A 26,380-nucleotide genomic window follows, 5' to 3' on the forward strand; every position below is an offset into this window, starting at 1 on the left:
CCTCTCTAGATTTCTTCCTAGGTTTTGGCCTTTCTAGGGAGTTTTTCCTAGCCACTGTGCTTCTACACCTGCATTGCTTGCTGTTTGGAGGTTTTAGGCTGGGTTTCTATACAGCACTTTGAGATATCAGCTGATGTACGAAGGGCTATATAAATACATTTGATTTGATTTGATCATACCTTTTTTTGTATTTCTCAGTTTTCCTGTTAAGCTTTATCAAGTTTGGCATTTGTCATGCAAAGATCTCTATGTTTTTGAGCGACCACTTCCAACCTTTTTCCTTCCAATATGTATTAGACTTCTCATTCCTGTTGCAGACGATGAGGAAGGGGTATCAGGGCGTGCATCAGGGGCAGGTAAGTTAGGGGGCAGGTATGATGGCCTCGTGTTCTGGCTGCAAGTCATCTGGTGACTAAGGTGTTGTGTTGCCTGATGGGTAGGTCTCCATTGCAACTGTTCTCTTTAAAGTCTGTCTTTTATTCTGTTGGTTGGATTTCTATAGCCATCTCTTGCTTCTTTGTACTCTCTTTGTAAGCTCGAAGATAGATATCACTTCTCCCTTCTTTTTTTTCTTCTAGTATCTCTTCCTGTCTTTTGGCAGATGTTCCTGGTATCGTATAGGATCATTTTTAAAATGTTGTTTCTATGTCTGTGACCTCTGTGCTGTTTTATGTGGCATCTTCTAAAAACAAAGAATAATACTCAAGTTTTCCAATTGTGCACACCTTGGATACTTTTCTATATTAAAGTAATTTATAACATGATTAAATAAGCCTAACGTTTTTAAAAAGTAAAAAGTAATAACATAATAGATTTTTGTAATTTCCACCATGTTCTGTCATTTCCATCAGAGTTAAGTTTGTGATGGAAATGACGCTTCTGCTGTTTTTGGAGAAAAATTAATGACTGCTTAGCATGCTTTGGGCAACTACGGGAACTTCTATGTCCTCAGGGTCAATTTTGTGGATTTTATAAAAAAATATATGTTTTTATTCTTTATATGTTAAGTTCACACGACAATCACCCCAGATGTTTTTAACATCTCTCTATCAAGTATTTTAGCTACTTTTCAGATGCATTTTATACCTCAATTTCATTGTTTTGCCCTTGTCCCTGACCCAGACTTTTGAGCTACTATGTTTTTCTATGAGAAAACATGAATAATTACACATGATGTAATGTTATCTTCTAGAGAAAGAGTCAATAAAATCAAATCTATATCAATATGTATTGTGAGTATGCCCTTTATATTGTTATTTCCACAAAATATACATACATTTCCACCACTGAGGGCAAATAATAATAATAATAATTAATAAAGTTTTGTCAAGAGAATATCTTTAACGTTTGTTTGCGGACCACCATTTTATCATAGAAGATGAAGAAGAACACAATTTTCTAACAAACACATAATTGTGCATTTTATTAAAATGAGCAGCGTTTGAATTGTTCAGACATTGCCTCATCTGCACCATGCTTTCTTGATCAAATAGGTTCATGTGATTCTCGTTTGTTCTTACTAGCGACTCCTTGAGTTTTGTTACAACCTCATGACTAAATATGAATGACATTCACATGTATTTATTAACCTCTTTGACCTGACAGGTCATTTTGACAGATGTCAGCATTGCAGCAACAATCTTATACCTTAGTTATAGTTATATAGTAGCTCATCAGGTTTCTCTCTATGTTTTCTGCCTATGTTTTCTCTCAGGCTGATACAGAGAGACTCATCCATGCTTTTATTACAAGCAGGCTTGACTACTGCAATGCTCTCCTGTCTGGTCTACCTAAAAAAAGCCATTGGTCAACTGCAAAATATACAGAATGCTGCAGCGCAGGTACTGACCAAGACCAGACAGAGAGCACACATTACACAGGTTTTCCAGGTCTGCACTAGCTGCCTGTGAGATTTAGAATTCATTTTAAGAATCTTCTATTGGTTTTTAAATAAATCCATGATTGTTCACAATACATGTCAGACATGCATTTAAGTTATGTACCCAGTAGGTCCCTCGGGTCCTCAGGCACTGAGCTTTTAACTATCCCAAATCCTAGAACCATTACAAAAAAAGATTGCAGTATTTGCATGAGGTAGACACGGCTTCCAAAATAACACTGTTTTATTTGCTGCAGTAAGTTTGCAATGTAAGAGTGCAGTAAAACTGCTGTTCAACTGCAGTACACTACATTTATTATTAAAACACACCTTTTTAGCTTTGCTTTTCCTTAAGAGGCTTTTTAGCCATTCCATTCGTGTTATTCTTTAGTTTTTATCCTCATGTTTGTTGTGTAGTAAATGTTTCAGTTTTTATTTTCATTGTCATTATTCGTTTTTCCTGTGAAGCTCACTGTGTTGCATTCCATGTCTGAAATGTGCTGTAGAAATAAGGCTTGATTTGATTTGATTGGGTATTGGCTACGTTTTATATTTAAAAAGAAAAATCTGATTACAAGTTTATTTGACCAGTACACTCCAGGCATGGTACATTTATATTTCACAATCATGAGGATACTTCCTATTTCAAGCCCATTCACCAGCTCCATTATTCCAAGTTGTCATAATTTAACTTTAAGGAAACGACTCCCTCTGCTGGCCAAATAAGATAACATTCCTTTTGTCTCAGAACTTTCGACAGGCCTTGTTTCATGTACAGTAGGGCTTCCATTTACTCTGGTATTCACATTAAGCTGAAAAAAACCCAAGACACCCCGGGTAGAAAAACTGAACCATGCCCATTTTACACTGATGATACAACTGTTTTATTAAATGTCATGATTTTAATTTTTTTTTAATCTCCAGGTTATAATTGAAAGGATTCAGGAACTGCCTCAGAGACCTCCTCAGCATCTGTCTCCACTGTGCTGAGCTTCTGTAAGGGCATCCTGCAAATCACAGACCCCCTGACACAGGTGTTTGAGGTCTTTCTTCTTACCCTGAGCAGGTACCTGTTTGTCCAAGTCACAACACACATGCTCCCGCACCTCCCCCTGCTCAGGGACCTACTGACCATCAGGGCCTAGATGGCCGAGAATGACCCATGTGTTGGCCAGCACCTGAGTAGGGACATCCGTGGTAAGGTGGACACCATCCGGCAGTCTGCCCTGTTCCTGCCAGACCACCTCCAGGCGTATAAGGAGGAGCCAGGAATGAAGAAAGGGTTGGCAAGGAAGGGCCTACTCTCCCTAATCCACTCAGTAATTACAAGGCTCTGTGACACCACTCTCCATTACGGGGTCAGGTGGAGTTCCCTCCCGCTGCTCTTCAGGTTCTCACTGGTCGCCTACTGTAAAGGAGAGGATAATAAAGAACACAGTTAATCACCGCGTGGATTTCATAAACGTGGTGACTCTCAAAGACACGTTTGATGGTGAAAACTACAGCTTAGCTCTGCTGGCTTTGGAGAACCTCTTGAATTTATGCTTGACGGCTGACAGGATAAAGAACAAGGAGGTTCAGTGGATTTTATTATAGGAAGGTGGTTAAGATGTTGTTTGACAATGCCAATCCCATTATATCAGCATGGTACCGCTGTCTAAAAGCCCTGCTCAGTCTCAACCACCTGATCATAGAGCCGGACGTGGACGAGCTGCTGTCGGCCGGATGGATCAACTCCGACTGCACAGAGCCACTGGTTAGGAAGGCACACGAGGCCCTCATCTCCTCTGTTCTCCTGACCTACACCAAGCTGAGGAGCTCCTGGCTGTCATCTGCCGCCCAGCAGTGGATGAGTTCCGACAGCCTGTTCCTCCAGTGGCAGTGCAAAGGACGCTCAGCAGTGGATGAGTTCCGACAGCCTGTTCCTCCAGTGGCAGTACAAAGGACGCTCAGCAGTGGATGAGCGCCGACAGCCTGTTCTTCATAGGACGCTCAGCAGTGTATTTTTTCTTCACAATTATTTAACCAGGTAGGGTAGTTGAGAACAAGTTCTCATTTACAACTGTGACCTGGCCAAGATAAAGCAAAGCAGTTTGGTTTCAAACATAAAGATATAAAACTGTATTTTTTTGTGAAGAATCAACAACAAGTGGGACACAATCATGAAGTGGAACGACATTTATTGGATATTTCAAACTTTTAAAAAAAATCAAAAACTGAAAAATTGGGCGTGCAAAATTATTCAGCCCCTTTACTTTCAGTGCAGCAAACTCTCTCCAGAAGTTCAGTGAGGATCTCTGAATGATCCAATGTTGACCTAAATGACTAATGATGATAACTACAATCCACCTGTGTGTAATCAAGTCTCCGTATAAGTGCACCTGCACTGTGATAGTCTCAGAGGTCCGTTAAAAGCGCAGAGAGCATCATGAAGAACAAGGAACACACCAGGCAGGTCCGAGATACTGTTGTGAAGAAGTTTAAAGCCGGATTTGGATACAAAAAGATTTCCTAAGCTTTAAACATCCCAAGGAGCACTGTGCAAGCGATAATATTGAAATGGAAGGAGTATCAGACCACTGCAAATCTACCAAGACCTGGCCGTCCCTCTAAACTTTCAGCTCATACAAGGAGAAGACTGATCAGAGATGCAGCCAAGAGGCCCATGATCACTCTGGATGAACTGCAGAGATCTACAGCTGAGGTGGGAGACTGTCCATAGGACAACAATCAGTCGTATATTGCACAAATCTGGCCTTTATGGAAGAGTGGCAAGAAGACAGCCATTTCTTGAAGATATCCATAAAAAGTGTTGTTTAAAGTTTGCCACAAGCCACCTGGGAGACACACCAAACATGTGGAAGAAGGTGCTCTGGTCAGATGAAACCAAAATTGAACTTTTTGGCAACAATGCAAAACATTATGTTTGGCGTAAAAGCAACACAGCTGAACACACCATCCCCACTGTCAAACATGGTGGTGGCAGCATCATGGTTTGGGCCTGCTTTTCTTCAGCAGGGACAGGGAAGATGGTTAAAATTGATGGGAAGATGGATGGAGCCAAATACAGGACCATTCTGGAAGAAAACCTGATGGAGTCTGCAAAAGACCTGAGACTGGGACGGAGATTTGTCTTCCAACAAGACAATGATCCAAAACATAAAGCAAAATCTACAATGGAATGGTTCAAAAATAAACATATTCAGGTGTTAGAATGGCCAAGTCAAAGTCCAGACCTGAATCCAATCGAGAATTCAAAGTTCAAGGGGGCCGAATACTTTCGCAATGCACTGTATGTACAGTGTGTGCAAATTAGGTAAGATAAGGGAGGTAAGGCAATAAATAGGCAATTGTGGCGAAATAATGACAATTTAGCAGTTAAACACTGGAGTGATAGATGTGCATCGGTGTTCTTCAAGGTTCCGTTTTAGGACCACTATTGTTTTCACTATATATTCTACCTCTTGGGGATGTCATTCGAAAACATAATGTTAACTTTCACTGCTATGTGGATGACACACAGCTGTACATTTCAATGAAACATGGTGAAGACCCAAAATTGCCCTCGCTAGAAGTCTGTGTTTCAGACATAAGGAAGTGGATGGCTGTAAACGTTCTACTTTTAAACTCGGACAAAACAGAGATGCTTGTTCTAGGTCCCAAGAAACAAAGAGATCTTCTGTTGAATCTTACAATTAATCTTGATGGTTGTACAGTCATCTCAAATAAAACTGTGAAGGACCTTGGCGTTACTCTGGACCCTGATCTCGCTTTCGACGAACATATCAAGACTGTTTCAAGGACAGATTTTTTCCATCTACACAACATTGCAAAAATCAAAAACTTTCTGTCCAAAAATGATGCAGAAAAATTAATCCAAGCTTTTGTTACTTCCAGGTTAGTCTACTGCAATGCTCTACTTTCCGGCTTCCCGGATAAAGCACTAAATAAACTTCAGTTAGTGCTAAATACGGCTGCTAGAATCCTGACTAGAACCCAAAAAATGTATCATATTACTCCAGTGCTAGCCTCCCTAGACTAGCTTCCTGTTAAGGCAAGGGCTGATTTCAAGGTTTTACTGCTAACCTACAAAGCATTACATGGGCTTGCTCCTACCTATCTCTCTGATTTGGTCCTGCCGTACATACCTACACGTACGCTACGGTCACAAGACGCAGGCCTCCTAATTGTCCCTAGAATTTCTAAGCAAACAGCTGGAGGCAGGGCTTTCTCCTATAGAGCTCAATTTTTATGGAATGGTCTTCCTACCCATGTGAGAGACGCAGACTTGGTCTCAACTATTAAGTCTTTACTGAAGACTCATCTCTTCAGTGGGTCAAATGATAGAGTGTAGTCTGGCCCAAGAGTGTGAAGGTGAACGGAAAGACTCTGGAGCAACGACCTGCCCTTGCTGTCTCTGCCTGGCCGGTTCCCCTCTTTCCACTGGGATTCTCTGCCTATAACCCTATTACAGGGGCAGAGTCACTGGCTTACTGGGGCTCTTTCATGCCGTCCCTTGGAGGGGTGCGTCACTTGAGTGGGTTGAGTCACTGATGTGATCTTCCTGTCTGAATTGGCGCCCCCCCTTGGGTTGTGCCGTGGCGGAGATCTTTGTGGGCTATACTCGGCCTTGTCTCAGGATGGGAAGTTGGTGGCTGAAGATATCCCTCTAGTGGTGTGGGGGCTGTGCTTTGGCAAAGTGGGTGGGGTTATGTCCTTTCTGTTTGGTCCTGTCCAAGGGTATATTTCGGATGGGGCCACAGTGTCTCCTGACCCCTCCTGTCTCAGCCTCCAGTATTTGTGCTGCAGTAGTTTATGTGTCGGGGAGCTAGGGTCAGTTTGTTATATCTGGAGTACTTCTCCTGTCAGTTTTACGAGGGTGTGTTTGGCGGCACGAGTGAAGGATGCTTTGTTGCGAAATAGGAAGCCGATTCTAGATTTAATTTTGTATTGGAGATGCTTAATGTGAGTCTGGAAGGAGAGTTTACAGTCTAACCAGACACCTAGGTATTTGTAGTTGTCAACATATTCTAAGTCAGAACCGTCCAGAGTAGTGATACTAGACGGGTGGGCAGGTGCGGGCAGGGATCGGTTGAAGAGCATGCATTTGGTTTTACTTGCATTCAAGAGCAGTTGGTGGCCACGGAAGGAGAGTTGTATGGCATGGAAGCTCATCTGGAGGTTAGTTAACACAATGTCCAAAGAAGGGCCAGAAGTATACAGAATGGTGTTGTCTGCGTAGAGGTGGATCAGAGAATCACCAGCAGCAAGAGCGGCATCATTGATGTATAGAGAAAAAAGAGTCGGCCCGAGAATTGAACCCTGTGGCACCCCCATAGAGACTGCCAGAGGTCCGGACAACAGGCCCTCCGATTTGACACACTGAACTCTGACTGAGAAGTAGTTGGTGAACCCTGCGAGGCAATCATTTGAGAAACCAAGGCTGTTGAGTCTAAGAATGTGGTGATTGACAGAGTCGAAAGCCTTGGCCAGTTCAATGAATACAGCTGTACCGTATTGTCTCATCGATGGCGGTTATGATATCGTTTGGGACTTTGAGCGTGGCTGATTTGCACCCATGACCAGCTCGGAAACCAGATTGCATAGTGAAGAAGGTACGGTGGGATTTGAAATGGTTGGTAATCTGTTTTTTAACTTGGCTTTCGAAGACCTTAGAAATGCAGGGTAGGATAGATATAGGTCTGTAGCAGTTTGGGTCTAGAGTGTGTCCCATTTGAAGAGGGGGATGACCGCGGCAGCTCTCAAATCTTTGGGGATCTCAGACGATACGAAAGAGAGTTTGAACAGGCTAGTAATAGGGGCTGCAACAATTCCAGCTGATCATTTTAGAATGAGAGGGTCCAGATTGTCTAGCCTTGCTGATTTGTAAGGGTCCAGATTTTGCTGCTCTTTCAGAACATCAGCTATCTGGATTTGGGTGAAGGATAAATGGGGAGGCTTGGGCAAGATGCTGTCGTGGATTCAGGGCTGTTGACCAGGTAGGGGTGGCCAGGTGGAAAGCATTGCCAGCCGTAGAAAAATGCTTATTGAAATTCTATATTATAGTGGATTTATCGGTGGTGACAGTGCTCCATAGGATATAACCCCACCCACTTTGCCAAAGCACAGCCCCCACACCACTAGAGGGATATCTTCAACCACCAACTTACCATCCTGAGACAAGGCCGAATAGAGCCCACAAAGATCTCCGCCATGGCACAACCCAAGGGGGGGCGCCAACCCAGACAGGAAGATCACATCAGTGACTCAACCCACTCAAGTGATGCACCCCACCTAGGGACGGTATGAAAGAGCCCTAGTAAGCCAGTGACTCAGCCCCTGTAATAGGGTTATAGGCAGATAATCCCAGTGGAAAGAGGGGAACCGGCCAGGCAGAGACAGCAAGGGCGGTTTGTTGCTTTACAGTGGATGAGCTCCGACAGCCTGTTCTCCATAGGGCACTCAGCAGTGGATGAGCTCCGACAGCCTGTTCTCCAAAGGGCACTCAGCAGTGGATGAGCTCCGACAGCCTGTTCTCCATAGGGCGCTCAGCAGTGGATGAGCTCCGACAGCCTGTTCTCCATAGGACGCTTACAGTGGATGAGCTCCGACAGCCTGTTCTCCATAGGACGCTTACAGTGGATGAGCTCCGACAGCCTGTTCTCCATAGGACGCTTACAGTGGATGAGCTCCGATAGCTTGTTCTCCATAGGGCACTCAGCAGTGGATGGGCTCCGACAGCCTGTTCTCCATAGGACGCATACAGTGGATGAGCTCCGACAGCCTGTTCTCCATTGGACGCTTACAGTGGATGAGCTCCAACAGCCTGTTCTCCATAGGATGCTTACAGTGGATGAGCTCCAACAGCCTGTTCTCCATATGACCCATCTCTTGCAAAAACTGCTCACTCTCCAACAAATGAAGAAAGTTATCCTAAGCATGAGCTATGGGACAGACTAGAGCTTCAGATATCCTCCGCAGAGCAGTTAAGTACAATGTGGGGAGAGAAGATCCTCAACTTGGCCTGCATAGTGAACAACTATGGGACTGCCAGGTCAGTAGTATGGATGCCATCACCTACCCAGTAGCACATTGGTACCTAGTTACCACAAACCTACCAATGATCTCGCTATACCTCTCAGAGGACGAAGTGCTCTATATAGCTGAAGTTCTCCTCAGCTCCCTACTTCAGAAGACACTAGACGACACCACTGAGAGGCTGTCTGTCTCTCTCATTTCCAAACATCTGCATGAGAGCCTCATTCTGGTCGAGTTACCCATTACTCACTCTGCTGTGGTTAGATTGTGGGGATTCTCAGCAGCACCCCAGACATGACCCCAGTCCATCCAGCACTCATGAAGTTAAGTGAAAGTCAGTTGTTCAACAGCTGAAGACAAAATAAGTAACTCAGTCAGACGGTGATGTTACTGAAGCCCCTTCTGCTTTGAAGAGACTGGAGGCCACATACTGAGCTCTAGTACGACTGGAGCCTCTTTAACCCTATCTGAAAGTCAAGTTGATAACCTTTTAAGCTTACTTCAAGTCACCGATGCTCTTAACCCAGATCGAATGTCATCTGAAGACTTTTCAGGGCTCTTTTTGTTCTTAATTCCTCATGGCCACAGACACACAGCTACATAATGACGTGAAGCCTTCAGTGACAAGATATCTGCCGAATCAGATCTTCAGTCTCATGGGGTCACTTCTGGCAGGGAATAATTCCCATTGTGTTTTAAAGATTGTGCATAGGAGTAGCCTCTTGGAGGCAGCTTTGGCAGCTCTCCTTTCACACTGTAGTAAGGGCCTCTCAAACTGTGGACAGCTCTGCTTGGCTGACTTTCTTAAAAACCATCCAGGATTTCATCCAGTCCCTGATTCTTTTTATAATCCATAGAAAGAGTCGTGTCTGTCTCAACCAATCGAAATGCACAGGTGGTCGTTATGGCTTTGTCTACTGTCCCAGGAAACACTGTCCTCTGTACAGCTCCTGCTTGCATCTTTGAACACACTGTGCCAGGCCATGACCTCCAGCCTCAGCAAAACCAAGCAGCTAGATGAGACCCTGAGCCACTTGCTGGGAAAGAGCACTGCTGTCATGGGCCCTGCCATCAAGGCCTGCTTGACAGACAGTCTGCTAGGCCAGACCTTCACTGTGGATGTGATGACCGGGATGGTGAAGAGCGAGCTGACCTGCGCTTGCCTACAGGATGAGCCTAGTGAGGGCATCACCCAGGAGAGTCTAAGTCACATGGGTCTCTATAGGAACTTCAGCCAGCAGATCCTGCGAGAGCTGTGCCCATCCTAGCACCCCATGGACTTCCTGGTCTCATCGCTCCACTTCTTTTCACTCTCTTATTACACAACAATGCACGTTTCTTTTTCATTTTTAGATTGACAATGACATTTTAGTCATTTAGCAGACACTCTTATACAGAGCCACTTACAGTTAGTGCATTCATCTTAAGATAGCTAGGTGGGACAACCACATATCACAGTCATAGTAAGTACTATTTCCTCAACAACGCAGCTATCAACAAAGTCAGAGCTAGTAAAAGAAAAAGAGATCAGACTTGGTAGTGTGTTCTGAGACGGTAGTGTGTTCTGAGATGGTAATGTGTTCTGAGATGGTAATGTGTTCTGAGATGGTAGTGTGTTCTGAGATGGTAGTGTGTTCTGAGATGGTAGCGTGTTCTGAGATGGTAATGTGTTCTGAGATGGTAATGTGTTCTGAGATGGTAATGTGTTCTGAGATGGTAATGTGTTCTGAGATGGTAGTGTGTTCTGAGATGGTAGTGTGTTCTGAGATTGTAGTGTGTTCTGAGATGGTAGTGTGTTCTGAGACGGTAGTGTGTTCTGAGACGGTAGTGTGTTCTGAGATGGTAATGTGTTCTGAGATGGTAGTGTGTTCTGAGATTGTAGTGTGTTCTGAGATGGTAGTGTGTTCTGAGGTGGTAGCGTGTTCTGAGATGCTCACCTGTACATTGTGGGATTTCCTGCTCCTGATAATAGCTGTAATAACCCTCCAGTAAATGTCCAAGTAAATTTCCTGTAGCATCAATGACAGACCGTCCAGTAAATGTCCAAGTTAACTTCCTGTACCATCACTGACAAACATAGGTGACTAAAACAGACATCATTCAGAATTTCACAGAATTTCTCTTGAAAACAAAATAATAATAAAATACAACGAATAACGAAGTTTCTTGCCAGCTGCCTGATTCCAGAAAGCTGCTTAGAGTCATTCTGACTCATTGCGTCTCAGATGATGTCTGCCGTGGTAGTAAGTATTCACTGTGACTTTTGATGTGCTGTGCTTTATTGAGGACTGTTCATCCAAATAAATTAATGCCGCTGAAAGATATTATTTGAGGTAGAATCATGCAAAATCTAGTTATGGTAAAGGCACAATGTGTCCTCACTTACAACCCTGCTTCCATGCTTCAAGAGGGACAAAACAAAGCATTGGATTGGATTTGGCATTGACTTAACATGGAATTGAAGGGTAAATGTGTTTCCTATTTAGTGTAGAAACCCCCTTAGGGCATTGCAAAAAGAAACACAGTGTCGTGTCTTTGGCTATGCCGGATTAAGTGATATGACATGCTATTCTATAAAATAATTTATCCGTAATTAATATGACCTGATTGAGCTAATCATGTAAATGTAATTAACTGGAGAGTCGGGCACCACAAAATTATATTCATAGAGCTGTTATCTTCTGAATAAACTCTTAAATACCTAGTAATATTTTACCTCAATAGCAATCAATATTAGTCGTCATCTTAATTCAGTCTCATCTGAAAGTTGTAAATTCTTGGTTATCTGCATGAACCCTGGCTAACAAGTTGAATCAGCAATACAAAATTGGGTTTAATTATTTTTTTCTAAATTACCACCCATTTGGAAAAGGAAAATGTAATAAATATTTACTCTGAGCTGCGCTTCGGTAGGTTGGTGGTAGATGGAAGGCCATGTTGCCCAACCGAGTCATTCGTCCTTTGAAGAATGTCTCTGCTGGTAAATTGAATACGTTGTAGTAACGTCGTTGTCTGGTAGACGGGATACTCTGTCTGTTCCTTCCTAACCCTCGTTTTCAGCGGTTGTTGCTAACTCAACGGCTAGGAGGTATCACTTCTGTAGTGAATAAGAGTTCAAAGTTCATACCATTCGCAACCAAAGCTCACGCTGATGTTGGCTTCGTTCTGTAGTTATTATCTGAACCGTTCTAACACCGGACCGTCGTCCTCACGTCCTCGGAACAGGAGGTTATATTGTCGTCAAGGGCTTATATAGGAAGGGAGAGGAGGGCGTGTTTGAAAAGTTTTGTAGCCCATGTCCCTTCACAGGGGCAGGCCAATGATTGAGCAGTGGCCTGCAAATCTCACATTTTAGAAGCTAAAATCACATTTCATCCCATCATGAATAATTTCATATTCAAACGTTTAAATTGAACAACAATTTCATGTGAATCCGATAACTCTGATGTGTAGACTTTCCACTGTATAGTTTTGTCATCTTATCATTGATGAGAATGTCTCAGATGACAACCGAACTGACATCATATTCATTAAGTACCACCGCATATGTTCAATTGGTCAGATTACCAGAATATAGTTAATTTCCCCCACCTTCTGATGTTCCCAGAATCTCTATGTTAACCAAAGGGTTTGCAAATGTAACATCAGTAGGGTAGAGAGAGGAAAAGGTGGGGGGGAGAGGTATTTATGACTGTCATAAACCTACCCCCAGGCCAACGTCATGACAACAGTCTGGCAGTCCGTTACAAAGCATGTCACGCTTCTCCTGCTCTGCACTGTCTCCCATGTCCTGGATGTGATTTGGGGGAAGGATTGGTTTAGCTGGGGAAAGCCAATTTTGTCTCCCTGTCTCAGTCTCAGTGTGCAGCAGGGAGAGTGACTACCTGTCCCATTTAATCAAGCTGAATCTGATTTCATTTATTGATATGGCCCACTCTCAACTCACTGCAACTCTGCAGGAAGAACTAACATTAGGTGTTACCACACACAACTACAATCCCTCACTGTGTCCACAAGACTTACAAACAGGAATGTTGTCTCACCCCAATTGGTGTTCCAGTATTTCTGTTTTTCTCTGTTCTCTCTCTCTGGGTGACATTTAGTACATTGAGAACCCACACAGGATGTAGTACTTCTCTCTCTTTCTGTCCTTTGTCTCTGGTTCAACTCCCATTGTCCTCTCTTCTCTCAGTTTCTAGTGAAGGAGTCTGGCAAGCAGACAACCCTGACCGCTGCTCTGACCATGCCAGTGCCGGACACTCTGCTCTGTCACGGGGAGGAGATGCTCTCCAACCCCCATGACGTGACCCTGGTGCTGGGAGCCCTGCAGTTTGTCTCCCTTGAACATCTGATCATGGAGGTCTACCACACTACTTTTGAGTCCATCCACGAGGCTCTGTTTGCAGTCATCCAGTGTCTCCCGCAGGTTAGTGGCCTAGGTTCGATACATGTCACTTCATGCATCTTTTTATGTTTTTACCCAATCCTTGGGCATAAGAATGTTTTTTTCTGGGGATGTTTTTAGTGGATGTCATTGTGATTATGAAACCTATATTTGATTCCTTTATTTTATCTCTCAATATTCCCTTTGTCCATGGAGTTCTTTGATGTATTTTGGAGGACGTCTTGTTCTGAATAACACTACAGCAGAGCACATTTTGCCTGGGGTTTGATAATACTACAGCAGAGCACATTCTGCCTGGGGTTTGATAATACTACAGCAGAGCACATTCTGCCTGGGGTTTGATAATACTACAGCAGAGCACATTCTGCCTGGGGTTTGATAATACTACAGCAGAGCACATTCTGCCTGCGGTTTGATAACACTACAGCAGAGCTGGTTTGCCTGGGATTTGATAACACTACAGCAGAGCTGGTTTGCCTGGGATTTGATAACACTACAGCAGAGCTGGTTTGCCTGGGATTTGATAACACTACAGCAGAGCTGGTTTGCCTGGGATTTGATAACACTACAGCAGAGCTGGTTTGCCTGGGGTTTGATAATACTAGAGCAGTGCACATTTTGCCTGGGGTTTGATAATACTAGAGCAGTGCACATTCTGCCTGGGGTTTGATAATACTAGAGCAGTGCACATTCTGCCTGGGGTTTGATAATACTAGAGCAGTGCACATTTTGCCTGGGGTTTGATAATACTAGAGCAGTGCACATTCTGCCTGGGGTTTGATAATACTAGAGCAGAGCACATTTTGCCTGGGATTTGATAACACTACAGCAGAGCACATTCTGCCTGGGGTTTGATAATACTAGAGCAGAGCACATTTTGCCTGGGATTTGATAACACTACAGCAGAGCACATTTTGCCTGGGGTTTGATAATACTAGAGCAGTGCACATTTTGCCTGGGGTTTGATAATACTAGAGCAGTGCACATTTTGCCTGGGGTTTGATAATACTAGAGCAGTGCACATTCTGCCTGGGGTTTGATAATACTAGAACAGTGCACATTTTGCCTGGGGTTTGATAATACTAGAGCAGTGCACATTTTGCCTGGGGTTTGATAATACTAGAGCAGTGCACATTTTGCCTGGGGTTTGATAATACTAGAGCAGTGCACATTTTGCCTGGGGTTTGATAATACTAGAGCAGAGCACATTTTGCCTGGGATTTGATAACATTACAGCAGAGCACATTTTGCCAGGGGTTTGATAATACTAGAGCAGTGCACATTTTGCCTGGGGTTTGATAATACTAGAGCAGTGCACATTTTGCCTGGGGTTTGATAATACTAGAGCAGTGCACATTTTGCCTGGGGTTTGATAATACTAGAGCAGAGCACATTTTGCCTGGGATTTGATAACATTACAGCAGAGCACATTTTGCCAGGGGTTTGATAATACTAGAGCAGTGCACATTTTACCTGGGGTTTGATAACACTACAGCAGAGCACATTTTGGGGTTTGCATCACTTCTCTGAAGTACAACACAAGGAGCCCTGTTTTGTGCACTTCTAATCTCTGGTTGGGGATTAGTTTCATATTCACAAGTAGGGTCTTCTGATTTTCCTTTTACCCAGACACCCTCAGGGTGTGAAGATCAATCATTGTCAGTGCTGTGGATTCCTTCTTTTCACTCCTTCCCCTGAACCACAACTCAAGCCATGCTTCTCGGTAATCGAAAGCCCTAGCACTTTAATATGTCCATGTACAGAGTGTCTGATTTGTGTTTAATTTGCTGTTCACGATAGAAAAAACAGTACTTCTGTTATTGTGTCATAAACAATGGAATACAAGGCTTAGACAGGTAGATGGAAACAGTACTTCTGTTATTGTGTCATAAACAATGGAATACAAGACTTAGACAGGTAGATGGAAACAGTACTTCTGTTATTGTGTCATAAACAATGGAATACAAGGCTTAGACAGGTAGATGGAAACAGTACTTCTGTTATTGTGTCATAAACAATGGAATACAAGGCTTAGCCAGGTAGATGGAAACAGCAGCTGCATGCTAAGGTGCTAGCACAGACATTGTGCACTGCAGCAAAGGGAATATTAGAGTTGCTGTCTTGGCAAGCGAAATGGTTGGCATGCCTAGTGTTTTATCCTGCAGCCAGGAAATCCATTTTTATGTAATTTGGTGCAAACATCAGTGTCCATTGATCCACGGTGTGGACTGACCCTTAGAAAGATTTAGTCTTGTTCATAATAATAGTTCTCGCTGAAGCAAATTTGAATCATACCTTTTCACTACCAAAATCACATTAACTTTATTCAATTTACAATACTTTGACAATAGCAAGCAACTCTATGCTATATGGTTTTTCATTCTCAAGCCCTTGTAATCTCTCTGTAATGATGCGTCTCCTGAAGGCTTCACTTCTCCCTGAAATGATGCGTCTCCTGAAGGCTTCCCTTTTCCCTGCAATGATTCGTCTCCTGAAGGCTTTTGACACTGTGTAGGTGTTGCCTTGGGAGGCCTTATACTTGCATGGACAAATAACATCTGTCTACACACCTGTCACACAGGTTTACCTAAACGTTAATACAGAATCTTCCTGGCAGATGCTGCTCCAATTTCTCTAGCTTGATTCAGCCTATCGCACAAGCACACAACGGAGTGACTAGCTTACCCCTTCCCCATTTGCCATGACTATTATACTCAGTCAACCTTGGATCTTGGCCAGCACCTAAGTTAGCCCATTTCCACTTGACATTGAACATATTTTGGGGGTGCTAACCAAAGAAAACATCCCACTGCCTCCCACTGTAGGCAATAAAACAGAATATCTTCAGAATCAATTTCTGAAAAGGGCTGTTGGTCTGTGCCAGATGGGTGCTTAAGTGGAGGCAGATGTGCTCTGGAGAAGTGCACGTCTTTGGCGTGAACACTGGAGGATGTGTGGAAATGATTACCTTGCCAACTGATGACTCATAGGAACATGGTAGCTCCTGAGCCTGAGAATTGAGGGCATTTTTTCTCTTTCTCTCTCATTGGGAGACTGATAGCACATGGCACCTTCCTCTCCTCGACCCATACCAAAACAATTACAGACATCCAAGAACAGGGTCTAACAACCGTCTGAAAAATATAGACCCACGCTTCAGTTTGATTATGTATTACATTTTTTTCCTCAAATGTAAAATGCTTTAAAAGCATGCTATAGCTAAATGTAATAGAATCTAAATGTCTTTCAAATGTAAAGTTGTCGAAGTTGAACTTTTTGTAACGTGGCCCTTTTTTGGAATGTGCCCAGGTGAAAGCGATGCAGTCTTACCTCAACTGTTTGTACCGCCTGGAGGCCTCCTCATTCACGGGGGAGACAGAAGGGTGAGAATGAGAAAGGTAAGGTCATCGGTTCATTTAATCATTTATTCACTCACTCAGCCACTACTTCGTATGTTAATCCAAGTATTCACCCATTAACTCATAATCTCAATTGATAGGAATGACATTGGCATTTACAGGAATTGTGTGCATCCTATATATTATTCAGCAGTTTCTATTTTCCTGCTGGTTCCCATTAAAGAACAGCGACCAACCATCTTCATGTGTACTGAATGTCTTCATGTGGACTAAGTGTCATGTGCACCAAATATCTTTATGTGGACTAAGTGTCTTCATGTGGACTAAGTGTCATGTGCACTAAATATCTTTATGTGGACTAAGTGTCTTCATGTGGACTAAGTGTCTTCATGTGTACTAAATGTCTTCATGTGGACTAAATGTCTTCATGTGGACTAAATGTCTTCATGTGTACTATATGTATTTTTCAGCCTAAAAACGGCCATAATTAAATCATGCAACCCTGCTGATGTAAGAACTACAGGCCCATTAGTATATCACCTGTGGTGTCCAAGGTGCTGAAAAGTGTGTAGCAGAGCAACTGATTGCCCACCTCAACAACAGCCGCCTCACAGTACCTGCCATACAGTCCAAGATGGACAAAGCGTTGTTGGGGCTGAATTTCTAGACCCAAGGAAAGCTTTTGATACTGTTAACCATGTGGTTCTCATCACAAACCTGTCCAAGAACCTGCCCAGGAACTGGGGTTGAAAATTAGCCGCCTGGCTAAAACTGGCACTTTTACTGAAATGTTGATTAATGTGCACTGTCCCTGGAAAAATAAAAATAAACTCAAACTCGTGCTGTCACCAGGCTAACCAGTCCTGTTAGTAGGGCAGGAGTATTGCAGGAAAAAGGAGAATATGATAGGTGTGTTTTATCATGTTATATTATGCTATTTCACACGTGAAACTGGGCCTATTTTAAATCAGCAGAGCTCATCCAGTGGAAAGAGAGAAAGGAAGAAGAATGGTTTCGCCTTTAGTAATGTTATATTTCTGTAGCTGGTTGTATGCCTTGCTGGTCCCCGAGGACTGGATCAAAAGCAATGTGAGGGAAATCTAACATTCCCACTGAGGATGACAGAACTGTCGTAGGAGACATGAAAAGCACAGTGCACAGCAGGAGTCCAGTACAAGCTCGTGGATGGACACCTTTTAAAGTCCTGCACTGCTGCAAGCATCCCTGATGAGTTGAATCAGTGTTGAGGAGCTGTATTCAGCTTTGTGATCAACATATTCAGGGATACATTATGTTTTCCTGTTTCTAAAAGGAGCAGCATAATCTCAACATCAAAGCCTTCCTGACGTTGCTCACGAAAAGGAAATAATGACATATTCAATTATGCAACAGTAATTGTCTTCAGATGGGGTTTATTTTTAGAAATCATATATAACACGTTGTAAGTGTTCGTCTTCCTCAGCCAAAGGAGGCCAACTCTGTACACATCTAGGCAGACCTCCCCTGTTCCAGGCACAGGAGGAAGGGTCAACAAGAGGAGATGGAGAGGAGCAGCTTGTTGATTTGAACTAGCATATAAGGCTCAGTGCATCATGTCCTGGCTGGCCCTGTGAAATATAGTAACCATCACAGGTGACAAATTACATGGAGACTGGGTTGTTTAACAACACCTCTCACCCTGACAACAGTGGCCATATTTCTCCTCTGTTTGTTTTCAGCAAGTGAGCTGTGCTTTACTGTACATCTAATCAGTCAAGAGAGGAAAGCAGGGATGGAGAAATTGTTCCAGCCGGGCCTTTGTGTTCTCTAATGGGCTATACTGTTTGTTTTATGCAGACTGTGAGCATAAACATTAGTTTATACACAATTAGAATGATTAAATAGCTTTTGTTGCTCCATATTCTGCTCTTAACTATCATGATTAATGTCTCAGCTTATACAAAACCCTGTTGTTATTGTTCTGCTCTGTCACAATGCATTGAACATATATTCATTCTCAGCCGCACCCTGGAGATTTGATTCAAATGCTGTGCTGCATCAGTTATATCCAGCCCACGTCTGTGTCAGGAGCACAGTGCACTCTGAACACCCACTGTGCTGCATCAGTTATATCCAGCCCACGTCTGTGTCAGGAGCACAGTGCACTCTGAACACCCACTGTGCTGCATCAGTTATATCCAGCCCACGTCTGTGTCAGGAGCACAGTGCACTCTGAACACCCACTGTGCTGCATCACTCAAAAGTCCCCATTTTGTAGAAGTTTCCCACTTCTAAAGTTCTGTCTGAAATAAAAGTTTAACCGTCAGTGTTTGGCGCGGTCTAGTTTTCTAAAAGCTCTCCTCTTCTATTCCCCAGCCCCTGAGACCGATGCGGTGGTGCTTTTGAAGTGTACTCGCCTGGTGGAACGCATGTACTCCCACACCGCTACCACAGCCGAGGGCTTCACTATCCTCTCCTCCTTCATGACAGCACAGTACATCAGCGAGTTACAGAAGGTAAGACCTTTGGTTTTCTCTCATCATCAAGGACGATGGTGATTAGTAGAGCTGGGTAATATGAACAAAAATCCATTAAATTGACTGAATTATCACGGTAACGATCAATTGAACGATAAGTTTGTAATATTTTCTACAGATGTTTTTTTTTTTTATATTACCCTTAAATCCACTACTACTACTTTGAATGCTGTAGCTATCAATTGTTCCTTTTAAGAATCACCCATATTACCAAATTTAATTCATTTCAAACTTCAGATTTCTCTTGTAGGACCCTATAGGTTATTTATTATAGTGAATGATATCAGCAGAATATCCACGATGAGTTGTCGGTTTGTTCAGTGTCGATGAGTTGTCGGTTTGTTCAGTGTCGATGAGTTGTCGGTTTGTTCAGTGTCGATAAGTTGTCGGTTTGGTCATTGTCGATGTCGATAAGTTGTCGGTTTGGTCAGTGTCGATGTCGATAAGTTGTCGGTTTGGTCATTGTCTATGTCGATGTCGATAAGTTGTCAGTTTGGTCAGTGTCGATGTCGATAAGTTGTCGGTTTGTTCATTGTCGATGTCGATAAGTTGTCGGTTTGGTCATTGTCGATGTCGATAAGTTGTCAGTTTGGTCAGTGTCGATAAGTTGTCGGTTTGGTCATTGTCTATGTCGATGTCGATAAGTTGTCGGTTTGGTCAGTGTCGATGTCGATAAGTTGTCGGTTTGGTCATTGTCGATGTCGATAAGTTGTCAGTTTGGTCAGTGTCGATAAGTTGTCAGTTTGGTCAGTGTCGATGTCGATAAGTTGTCGATTTGGTCATTGTCGATGTCGATAAGTTGTCGGTTTGGTCATTGTCGATAAGTTGTCGGTTTGGTCATTGTCGATGTCGATAAGTTGTCGATTTGGTCATTGTCGATAAGTTGTCGATTTGGTCATTGTCGATGTCGATAAGTTGTCGGTTTGGTCAGTGTCGATGTCGATAAGTTGTCGGTTTGGTCATTGTCGATGTCGATAAGTTGTCGGTTTGGTCATTGTCTATGTCGATAAGTTGTCGATTTGGTCAATGTCGATGTCGATAAGTTGTCGGTTTGGTCAGTGTCGATGTCGCAAAGTTGTCGGTTTGGTCATTGTCGATAAGTTGTCGGTTTGGTCATTGTCAATAAGTTGTCGGTTTGGTCAGTGTTGATGTCGATAAGTTGTCGGTTTGGTCAGTGTCGATGTCGATAAGTTGTCGGTTTGGTCATTGTCGATAAGTTGTCGGTTTGGTCATTGTCGATAAGTTGTCGGTTTGGTCAGTGTCGATAAGTTGTCGGTTTGGTCAGTGTCGATAAGTTGTCGGTTTGGTCAGTGTCGATGTCGATAAGTTGTCGGTTTGGTCATTGTCAATAAGTTGTCGGTTTGGTCAGTGTCGATAAGTTGTCGGTTTGGTCAGTGTCGATAAGTTGTCGGTTTGGTCATTGTCAATAAGTTGTCGGTTTGGTCAGTGTCGATAAGTTGTCGGTTTGGTCAGTGTCGATAAGTTGTCGGTTTGGTCATTGTCAATAAGTTGTCGGTTTGGTCAGTGTCGATAAGTTGTCGGTTTGGTCAGTGTCGATAAGTTGTCGGTTTGGTCATTGTCAATAAGTTGTCGGTTTGGTCAGTGTCGATAAGTTGTCGGTTTGGTCAGTGTCGATAAGTTGTCGGTTTGGTCATTGTCAATAAGTTGTCGGTTTGGTCAGCTCTAACGATTAGGCTATTATTATACAGGTTGGAAACAACATGACATTTCAGATCTTCTCTCATCATCCCAACAAGCCCTTACATCTGAAGGGAATACACTCTATCTGCAAATTGAATTCAAGGATTTTTATTTGATCCATGGCTGTTTGTATTGTGGTGTTACACTATTCATGGGACCATTTAGAGCTACTAAGGCAAGTCCTCTGGACTTCTCCGATTTGAAGGAGAGAGAAGTCAACATTTAATTTCCTCCATAATCTTGTGTCCCGCCCTGCGCCAACTTGTCCTCGAAAGGACTGTACTTACTGTAAAGTCTAGTAGTGTAAGGGCGTTCGTCTGTAGGAGGAGGAGAAGCGGACCAAAGCGCAGCGTGGTGGTTGTTCATATTTTAATAAATCACTACACATGAACAAACTAACGAAAACAAGAAATGTGAGAACGCAAAACAGTCCTATCCTGTGACGACAAACACAGTGACAGGAACAATCACCCACAAACACACAGTGAAACCCAGGCTACCTAAGTATGATTCTCAATCAGAGACAACTAATGACACCTGCCTCTGATTGAGAACCATACTAGGCCGAAAACATAGAAATGCCCCAAAACATAGAAAAACAAACATAGACTGCCCACCCAACTCACGCCCTGACCATACTAAATAAATACAAAACAACAGAAATAGAGGTCAGAACGTGACAGTACCCCCCCCCAAAGGTGCGGACTCCGGCCGCAAAACCTTGACCTATAGGGGAGGGTCTGGGTGGGCGTCTGTCCGCGGTGGCGGCTCTGGCGCGGGACGCGGACCCCACTTCACCATTGTCTTAGTCCGCCTTATTGTCCGCCTCCCTGGCTTACTCACCATGGCCACCCCTCTCAATGACCCCACTGGACAGAGGGGCTGCTCGGGACAGAGGGGCAGCTCGGGACAGAGGGGCAGCAGCTGCTCGGGACAGAGGGACAACTGCTCGGGACAGAGGGGCAGTAGCAGCTCGGGACAGAGGGGCGATAGCAGCTCGGGACAGAGGGGCGGCAGCTGCTCGGGACAGAGGGACAGCTGCTCGGGACAGAGGGACAGCTGCTCGGGACAGAGGGGCAGCTGCTCGGGACAGAGGGGCGGCAGCAGCTTGGGACAGAGGGGCGACAGCTGCTCTGGACAGAGGGGCAGCTGCTCGGGCGGCCCCTGGCTGACTGACGGCACTGGCGGCCCCTGGCTTACTGGCGGCCCCTGGCTGACTGGCGGCACTGGCGGCCCCTGGCTGACTGGCGGCGCTGGGCTGACTGGCGGCCCCTGGTTGACTGGCGGCACTGGCGGCCCCTGGCTGACTGGCGGCACTGGCGGCCCCTGGCTGACGGGCGGCACTGGCGGCCCCTGGCTGACGGGCGGCACTGGCGGCCCCTGGCTGACGGGCGGCACTGGCGGCCCCTGGCTGACGGGCGGCACTGGCGGCCCCTGGCTGACGGGCGGCACTGGCGGCCCCTGGCTGACGGGCGGCACTGGCGGCGCTGGGCAGACGGGCGGCACTGGCGGCGCTGGGCAGACGGGCGGCACTGGCGGCGCTGGGCAGACGGGCGGCACTGGCGGCGCTGGGCAGACGGGCGGCACTGGCGCCGCTGGGCAGACGGGCGGCACTGGCGGCGCTGGGCAGACGGGCGGCACTGGCGGCGCTGGGCAGACGGGCGGCGCTGGGCAGACGGGCGGCGCTGGGCAGACGGGCGGCGCTGGGCAGACGGGCGGCGCTGGGCAGACGGGCGGCGCTGGCGGCCCTGGGCTGAGTAGCTCTCCTAGCGCCGAACAAGCGGGAGACTCCGGCAGCGCTGGAGAGGAGGAAGGCTCTGGTAGCGCCGGAGAGGCGGGAGACTCCGGCAGCGCTGGAGAGGAGAGAGCCCCTGCAAGGATGGGCCGGAGAGACAGCTTGGTACGGGGAGCTGCCACCGGAGGGCTGGTGCGTGGAGGTGGTGACGGATAGACCGGGCCGTGCAGGCGCACTGGAGCTCTTGAGCACCGAGCCTGCCCAACCTTACCCGGTTGAATGGTCCCGGTCGCCCTGCCAGTGCGGCGAGGTGGAATAGCCCGCACTGGGCTATGCAGGCGAACCGGGGACACCGTGCGCAAGGCTGGTGCCATGTAAGCCGGCCCAAGGAGACGCACTGGAGACCAGATGCGTAGAGCCGGCTTCATGGCACTTGGCTCAATGCCCACTCTAGCCCGGCCGATACGCGGAGCTGGAATGTACCGCACCGGGCTGTGCACCCGCACTGGGGACACCGTGCGCTCCACAGCATAGCACGGTGCCTGCCCGGTCTCTCTAGCCCCCCGGTAACCACAGGAAGTTGGCTCAGGTCTCCTACCTGGCGTAGCCATACTCCCTGTTAGCCCCCCCCCAAGAAATTTTTGGGGCTGACTCCCGGGCTTCCTTGCCAACCGTGTTCCCTCATATCGCCGGCTCCTCTCTCCGGCTGCCTCTGCTCTCCTCGCTGCCTCCACCTGTTCCCATGGAAGGCGATCCTTTCCCGCCAGGATCTCCTCCCATGTGTAGCAACCCTTGCCGTCCAACACATCATCCCAAGTCCATTCCTCCTTGTGCCGCTGTTGCCCGTTACCACGCCGCTTGGTCCTGTTGCGGTGGGTGATTCTGTAAGGGCGTTTGTCTGTAGGAGGAGGAGAAGCGGACCAAAGCGCAGCGTGGTGGTTGTTCATATTTTAATAAATCACTACACATGAACAAACTAACGAAAACAAGAAATGTGAGAACGCAAAACAGTCCTATCCTGTGACGACAAACACAGTGACAGGAACAATCACCCACAAACACACAGTGAAACCCAGGCTACCTAAGTATGATTCTCAATCAGAGACAACTAATGACACCTGCCTCTGATTGAGAACCATACTAGGCCGAAAACATAGAAATGCCCCAAAACATAGAAAAACAAACATAGACTGCCCACCCAACTCACGCCCTGACCATACTAAATAAATACAAAACAACAGAAATAGAGGTCAGAACGTGACAAGTAGACCGTTTTTCCGTCGATGTGATGCCATTATGTGATGCCATTATGTGATGCCGTCTGAGCATGTCTGGCACTGTCTCAGTGTTTATTTTCCATGGAACATGCAGAGAGGGAAGTTGCATGAGGATTACCTTGGAATGTAAAAATCCATGGGAAACTCTTTGAGTAAGGATCTAACAAAGGATTGATTAAAGAAATAGTTTAACACTATCATGGTTCTTTCCAGGTAGACTAAGTGCTTTTGTTGTCCAGTTTCCAGCTGGCAGTACATTGTATTCCTACCAGGCTTTCAAAACTGCCTCGGCTGAGTACACAGACAAAGGTGTAAGGAAAAGGCAAAACACAGATCAGCCATCTCACTCATCACACCAACATTATGACGGTTACATTTTAATACCCCTTCCCCAGCCTCAAACGCTCAGTCAAATTTAAACCATTTTTTGGGGGCCTGCCTTTCAAAGATAATGTCTACTTTTTTAAAGATATTTGAAGATGTGCATGCTTTCCCCTGAGAGAATAACTTCACTGGGCTGTTTGTCCACTTCTATCTGAAACATCCTGGTTGGTACTGCCTCTCCCTCGCCTCCCCTCCACTCCTCTCTCCTCCACACCCTCAAGGTGACTCTGCAACCAGACATCAAGAGGCACCTGACAGAGGGAGTCTACAGGATCCTGGACCTCTGTGTTGAGCAGGAGGTAAGGTTTCTGAATAACATCCTCCAGATGGGTCTCAGAGAAGTGTTCAACGAGCTCTACGGTATTTACACTCCTTACCATAAAACCCAGTGGCAAGGAGAGGAGAAATATACTGCCTGGGACTCTCCTCTACCGTCTCCCTTTCCAGAAAGATTGTCTTTATTATAGGCACATTTTTTCTTAACAAAACAACTGCTTAAACGTGTAAATTGTATTTTTTATGTCATATGGTGAAAAAGAACAAATCATTTGTTGGTCTGCTGAGGATGAGAGTAGATGATTGTAATACCGAAAGCAAATTGTGGAAGTGATTTCTAATGCTTCCAGGTGATTCTGGAAATGGTTTAAACCTGTATGTATAGTGGAGGTGAATGTCATTAACATAGCTTTATCACATGCATTCCTTATGAAACCGTGTGCCTGAAACTTTCCCTTGTGATTAGCTGTTGTTATTAACTACCAGACAAGGAAAGCTTAGGAGAAATCTGTATTATACTTGGGGTGAGCTTTCGCAGATAAATAGAGGAATAGGATAATTTATTTTCACATATATTGAGCAGACTGACATAGATCTGGTTTTCAGTGGAATGTCATTATGGATATTCCACTGTTGTCTAACATGATCATTTTCCAAAAGGGCTAATCAAGCGAATGTAAACCCTCCAGTAGGAGTCAATATAATCATTTTGCAAGGGTTGTTTTCTTTTCTTCTGCTTCAAAATAAATATTTGTACCCTCAAGTGTAAACACGAGACATTTCTTAAGTGTTTGTTGACTGAATGTCTTCCGTCATAAAATGTTCAACCCCTTTGTTAAGTCAAGCCTAAATAAGTTCTGGAGTAAAAATGTGCTTAAAGGTCACATAATAATTTGCAATAATAGTGTTTTGACATGATTTCTTAATGACTACCTCATCTTTGTACCCCACACAAACAATTATCTGTAAGGTCCCTCAGTCGAACAGTCAATTTCAAACACAGATTCAACCACAAACACAAGGGAGGTTTTCCAATAGCTCGCAAAGAAGGGCACTATTGCTTGGCAAAAAAAAACAAAAAAAGACATTGAATATCCCTTTGAGCATGGTGAAGTTGTTAATTACACTTTGGATGGTGTATCAAGACTCACTACAAAGATACAGGCATCCTTTCTAACTCAGTTGAAGGAGAGGAAAGAAACTGCTCAGGGATTTCACCATGAGGCCAATGGCGACTTTAAAACAGTTACAGAGTTTAATGGCTGTGATGGGAGAACTGAGGATGGATCAACAACATTGTAGTTACTCCACAAAACTAACCTTATTGACACAGTGAAAAGAAGGAAGCCTGTACAGAATACAAATATTTCAAAACATTCATCCTGTTTGCAACAAGGCACTGAAGAAATTAACTTTATATCCTGACTACAAAGCGGTATGTTGGGGGCAAATCCAACACAACACATCAGTGAGTACCACTCTTCATATTTCCAAGCATGGTGGTGGCTGCATCATGTTATGGGTATGCTTGTCATCGGCAAGAACTAGGCAGTTTTTAGTTTAAAAAGAAACAAATAGATCTAAGCACAGGCAAAATCCTAAAGGAAAACCTGGTTCAGTCTGATTTCCAACAGTCACTGGGGAGATGAATTCACCTTTCAACAGGACAATAATCTAAACATAAGGCCAAATATAGACTTAGGTTGCTTACCAAGACGACATTGAATGTACCTGAGTGGCCTAGTTACAGTTTTGATATAAATCGGACTGAAAATCAAATCAAAGTTTATTTGTCACGTGCGCCGAATAC

The 26,380-nt window shown here is 44.8% G+C and overlaps 1 pseudogene; it reads left to right on the forward strand.

Annotated features, from left to right (window-relative positions):
• Window positions 1-320: 320 nt before the first annotated feature.
• LOC110503035 (unhealthy ribosome biogenesis protein 2 homolog) lies at window positions 321-24,761 on the forward strand (annotated as a pseudogene).
• Window positions 24,762-26,380: the final 1,619 nt, after the last annotated feature.

This window comes from Oncorhynchus mykiss, chromosome 23 (genome assembly GCF_057628025.1).
Source record: "Oncorhynchus mykiss isolate SJ-2025 chromosome 23, ASM5762802v1, whole genome shotgun sequence".
Taxonomy (NCBI): Eukaryota; Metazoa; Chordata; class Actinopteri; order Salmoniformes; family Salmonidae; genus Oncorhynchus; species Oncorhynchus mykiss.